Raw genomic sequence first — 6000 nt, 5'->3', positions numbered from 1 at the left:
CAAATTGCTCCTGTCTTCCTATTTGATGGGTATTGAAAAGAGTGCATTTGCCAGATCAATAGCTTCATGCCACTTACCAGGGTCTCTAATAAAGATACCACCTCTAGCATAGCAGCTGCAGTTGGTTGGACTATTGGTACAGCTGATGCCATTGGTTAAGTTTAAAGTGCTACCATGATCCCTCTGGTTTTCATAGAACCACCACCCCTGCATTATTTAAATCATGGAGAGTAACACAATTTGCCATTTCTCCCAATGCATTATTTAAATCATGGAGAGTAACACAATTTGCCATTTCTCCCATGTACTGCTGTGGCTTGATGAAAGAGCCTCAGCGATGTCCATCTTGCCTGTGTTAGTATAATATTCTGAGTTTATAGGACAAGAAACAAAGCTAAGGATTTTGCCAGCATCTTAATATGTTAATTTCTATTACATATTCAGGAACAGGAAAAAAATGGCTGATGGGTCTACCTGAATCCAGCAGTCACCAGGAGATTCCCATTTATTACACAAGTCCCTTATCCCCTTGTTCTGTGAGGGACCAGGATGGTTACTGTGGGTCCTTGGTTTCAGTGCTAACTTGGAAATTACATCCAGCAAACCTCAAATGGTGTGGGTATTACTTCTCCCCCAGTGTGTTGTAACTTCAGCAAAAGCCAGTGATCCCTTAGTGAAGAACTAGGGGAATCAATACCGTGAATTATTTTTATCATGATATTAGACAGTCTTAGTTTATTGGACTCTGACTTCTTCAGTTAATGGATTCTGTTACTGAGACCTAACTTAGGTCTGGAAACCAGGGAAGAGACAATGACATTTCCTTTGAGGCAACTGACACAGGTCTTCTGTTTTTTTATTCTTGGTGTCTTGTGTTTGTATTTATTACATCTTGATTAGCTCTCCCTTAGGAATGCCATGATGTCAGGAATACCACTCTCTCCTGAATTGATATTCCTTCCTGGCTGCCATTTTGGTGATAGGGTCCTAGTTGTTCTTGTTGTCTCATTTCTGGTTTTTGTTATTTTAGAAGCCAATTATCTCCATGGCTACCAGGGAGCTAGATCGCTGAGAGCATGCATCCCTGTCATTAGCTCCTGTCTCCAGAAGGCAGCCACCACTGAGATCTTCAGCAATCCCAGTTCCATGGAGCTGGGCATTTCTTATTACCTGAGTAAGTGGCTTGTTCTCCAGGCCTTCCTGAGCAGCATAGTCAGAGCCATCAATTTATTTTCTGGTCTTACTTAGCAGATCCATTCTAACACGCCCACTTCTCTAAGCCTTTGACCCCTAAAGTGGCAGACTACTTTACTTAAAGTAAGGCATCATTTTTTCCAAGCTTGCAAGAGTCATCAGAGCAGTGTATTAAAACTTGCCCCCAGTGCCTGAAAAATTATCCTTTATTTAGCTTTCTATCCTTCCTCTCTTAATCCAACACTTTCAAGATTTACTACCAAGCATATCTCCCAGTTCCTGCCAGTAATGCATAGCTAGGTCCTAAAACAATTTTACTACTTTAGAATGCTAGCACTTCCTCAACTAGGACATAGTGAGATTACACCTTAGTTATTGGTCTGGTTGGCAGAATGGGAAATTGAGGCACATTCTGAGGTAAGCCAGCATTATCTGTTGTCTCACTGAGGCGAGGTGTCCTCCACTGAGTCTTCAGGCAAAAGGGTGTGAGGGGCTGGGCAAGGAAGAGGACATGGTCCTTTGACATGAAGGAGCAACCGACTCCACAAACAGAGGATGCAAAGATGTCCACCTAGAGATGCCCCCCCCCAGTCTCAGTGACCCACTCTGTCCCCATCAAGGACCTGACTTCAGTGCACAGGCCTGCTGGGGCTGAGACTTCAAACATTTTCTGAAACTCTACCATTCTAATAAATATGTGCTGGGTCTGATTCTCGGGATGACCAAGCCTCCAAACACAAGAAGCAACAGTGTCTTGAGATGATATCAAAAGTTCTCCCATTTTCTCTCCTCAAAGCAGAAGTGATACTGGTATTGTATCGAATCTCCCCCAGGTGATTTGGCCCAGTTGATTCAGATGCTCCAGGAAGGTTGAAGACCACTGACTGGAGAATCTCTATGTGTGGACATTTTGTGCTCCAACATGTCAGGTTTAAGAGGGCTTGGACATATATACTGTGGGCTCCATCCCCAAACTAAGGACAAAAGAAAATTCACCCTCTAAATTTGTCTTATGTCTAAACTTTCAACAGAATGTTTACAATTTGAGTACACAGCTGCGTGAAAGGGGAAAAAAATCTGTGCAATCAGTTGAAGACTAAAACTACTTTGTTTTGAGCTGAAGGCTGGTGGGAACCATGAATATCTTATATTCTTAGCCATGTGATACTTTATTCAAAGGTGCTCTGTTAACATCAAGGCTGAAATTTGCAGTTGAAATCCTATTTCAAAATGATGACCAATGACATCCTGTTCCCCATGATGCTGGCATTTCTGATAAATTTTTAGTTCTCTGATTCAAATTCTCCTTGAAAATACTGTCACTTGTCTGTTGATAGAAACTAGAGCCACATGCTCTTCAGGCATCACTCTGACTCCCCACCAGTCCAATGTTTGAGTGTTTCTTGGGTGAAAGGGGATCTTCATCTCCACCCATCATCTCCTCAATTCTGTGGAACAGCTGTTCTGCTTGAGTTAGCTGGAGAGATGAGGGTTTTAAGCTAACAGCTTGAGTTATCACAGTCATTTAAGGCAAAGTACTGCTAATATTAACAGAGTTAGAAATCTTAATTGATTGGTTTTCTTCTAATATCGATTTTATGGCAAAATCATATAAGAACCAAGGCTGATATCATTAGCAAAGTTATTTCAAACTGTTCTCTTTTATTTTTATAAAAATGTAAAGATATAGGTTTAAAATTCTATTCAGCAGTCATAGTTTGGTAGAAGTGCCAAGGTACTTCAGTAATTCTATTATTTTACTTTGGACCAAAAAAGTTATGTAAATGCAATGGTCTTGCATCCAGGTAGCTCAGTCTGTATTGACTTGGCCTCTGTCTGGATAAAAAATGTCTTGTAAAAGACCAGAGAGAAGGCAAATTTCTTTAGGAAGAGAAAGCATAAAGCAGAACACAAAACTAAAGATAACCCAATTTAATTAACAGTTAACAGTTTGTGTTTTCATGCAGTAGGTTAAAATTTTTAAATCTATTAGTGGTCAAGAGAGCCTACAGTATTTCTTTAATGTTTTAGAACTTGAAGCCACTTAGCAGTAAATGAAAGTTCACCTGTTGTGAATTGCTTCTCATCATGGAGGATAAAGCCAAATTTCCACTGTAGGAAAACAGGAATCTATTGCCTATAAGCAGGTCAAAGTAGTAGCCTCAGAGTAAAGTTTAAAAGAATAATGAGTCTCTTTACTGGTCTTATTTTTCTGATCTTATTTTCAGCGTAGGAGCTTCCTGATTCCTTCTGGAGTTAGACTCTCTCATCTGGGGCCATGATCACTCCTGATATTGGGGATTTTCAGACAGGGTCTTCCTCTCCCTATATGTGTGGGTTCCCATCTGCTGGCCCCTCACTCCACCACAGTCCGCTTTTCTGGCACCTGCTCTGCTCCCTACCAACCTGCTACCTAACTCCACATTCTAAATGCCATATCTAGCTATCCATAGATCCATAGGTGGATCTGAATTATTCAACTCTTAAGCCCTCCAAAATGGTGACTTTTAAGTCAGAAGTAGCAAGACTTTAGGAGTTCATATCCTTCTACATTTTGCTTCATCCTGTTTTTCCCTGAGTTTTTAATACTTGAACCATAACAATTAGATAGATGATAGATGATAGGTAGATAGATAGATAGATAGATAGATAGATAGATAGATAGATAGATAGATAGATAGATAGATAGATAGATAGAAACTGTCTTTTAGAATGTTCTTTGCAGAGGTCACCTAGAATTCTTGGAACTTCCTGAGTAATAGGAGCGCCTTTCATTATTCATAACAACCCCTTTTTGACCATACCTGAGTTTATTCTAATGAGGTGAGTCAAGGTGACCCTATAGATAGCTTCATGATGGAAACTGGTCCCCAGAGAGACCAGTCACAATATTAGAGGATCAGGACTATGAGTCCCTACATCAAGGGAGGGGAGAAAGTCTGGAGACTGAGTTACTTAGCAATGAGCAATCATCTAATCAATCATGTCAATGTAATAAAAGTGCCATGAAAAGTTCAGAATGACAAGGTTTGGATAGCTTCCAGGTTGGCAAACCTGGAAGGTGTCATGGGGTAGGGGTGGCATGTCCACAGAATTCTTGGAAACTCCATGGCACCAATCTGCCTATACCATGGCTTTTGTACCCCTTCCATCTCTCTGCTCTTGAGTTGTATGCTTTATAATAAACTGGTAATGCTAACTAAAGCACTTTTCTAAGTCTGTGAATCATTCTAGTAAATTGTCAAACCTGAGGACAGTTAGAGAACCCCTCACTTGTAGTCAACTGGACAGAGTGTAGGTAAACTGGAGATCCCTTTTGTGGATGGCATATGAACTGGGGAGCAGTTTGTGGGGCAACATTCTTCATTTGGAGAGTGTGATAGTTCAGTGTCTACATTGAATTGAACTCTAGAATATACAACTGGTTTGGGAACTGGAGAACTTTTAGCGGAATGAAGTATTTGAATTATTGGAAAATACCACACATCAGCTGAGCAAAGACCCTTGGCCCTATCTAAGAAATAGGAAGATTGGGAGATTTCCTCTGCCTACAATAATCTTCATTTCAGAAAACAAGAAAAGAGGAAAAGGAGCACCAGGTGGAGAGGTCGGTGGCACTGTTGAGTTAAGGGAGGGAGCGTGAGCTATTTGGCATCTAAGAAAAAGCACAGTTACCACTCACCGTGTGCTTCTGGACCAAGTCTTTGCCTTAGAATATCTGCTTTGTGGGAAACCAACGTGAATACCAAGCCAGTGCCACAATGCCCACATTCTTGGCTTTGTTACAAAGAAAAATTATGCCTTGGAACAATGTCTGGCATGTTCGGGCTGAGGTTAAGGGAGACTTGGTTATGCCTCGAGGGCCTTGTCACTGCTTTGATGCTGATTCATTCATTGATCTTAGTCAGTTCAACTATTTATACGCCAGTGTCAAAGTCTCACCCGGAATAACCACAAGAGGCTTCTGGCCTTCATCCGTAAAACTGACATTGAAGGATCAAGCTGCACTTTGGAGGGAGAAAAATAGAGTCATGAAAAGAACTTCTTGGTATGGTCCATATAGATGGGCCCCTTGTCCTGCAGACAGAGGGTGTATCCAGCTTAGAGGGCTGAAGTCTATGGCTTACAAAGTCCTACGATGCTTTGCCGTTCCTCTAGATCCCAAGGCCTTACATATTCACTTACATTTTCTGTGATCCTCTTGACTTCTAGCTCCTAACATGTTCTTTGTTTTATTCTGCCTTTCAAGACCCAGAACTCTGCTTTAGCTTTGAGAGAAAGAGAGAGTAATGTTTATATTGTTATGCTGAAACTGATATATTGTGGGATACAGCAAATGTATAATTTTGAGTGTTATTGAGGATTGAGAACATCAGTGAGGTTGAAAGTATATACTTATGGAAGATGAACAAGCATATACTGTAGTTTTTAATTTAGATTGGCAGTATTACTCTGAATCTGGGATACATTTTAAGGAATTCATGTTTTTTATCTGTCATAACAAGTCCTAGAAGCAATGGCCAAACCATTATTATGAGCACCCAGCTTGAGAGCTCTGCACATCATTTCCTACTAACAGATGTTTAGAGAAATGACTGATACCATGACTGAGGCAGAAACAATGCAAAACCAGCCTGGAATAGCTGTCATTTCAGAAAGCAAAGGAGTTACCAAAGTCTACTCAGCTTGTGTCAGGTCTCAGTCTAGAACTTAGGTCCCCAATGGCTAAAGAGAATCAGCTGGCACAACCATAAGGGCAGTCATAACGAGGATGCTTGGAAACACATCAAATATATTTGATTTTGT

The sequence above is a fragment of the Condylura cristata genome, unplaced genomic scaffold (assembly GCF_000260355.1).
Source record: "Condylura cristata isolate star-nosed mole 26May11 unplaced genomic scaffold, ConCri1.0 scaffold00017, whole genome shotgun sequence".
NCBI classification, from domain to species: Eukaryota; Metazoa; Chordata; class Mammalia; order Eulipotyphla; family Talpidae; genus Condylura; species Condylura cristata.
Note: the sequence above shows the minus strand (reverse complement) of the source record.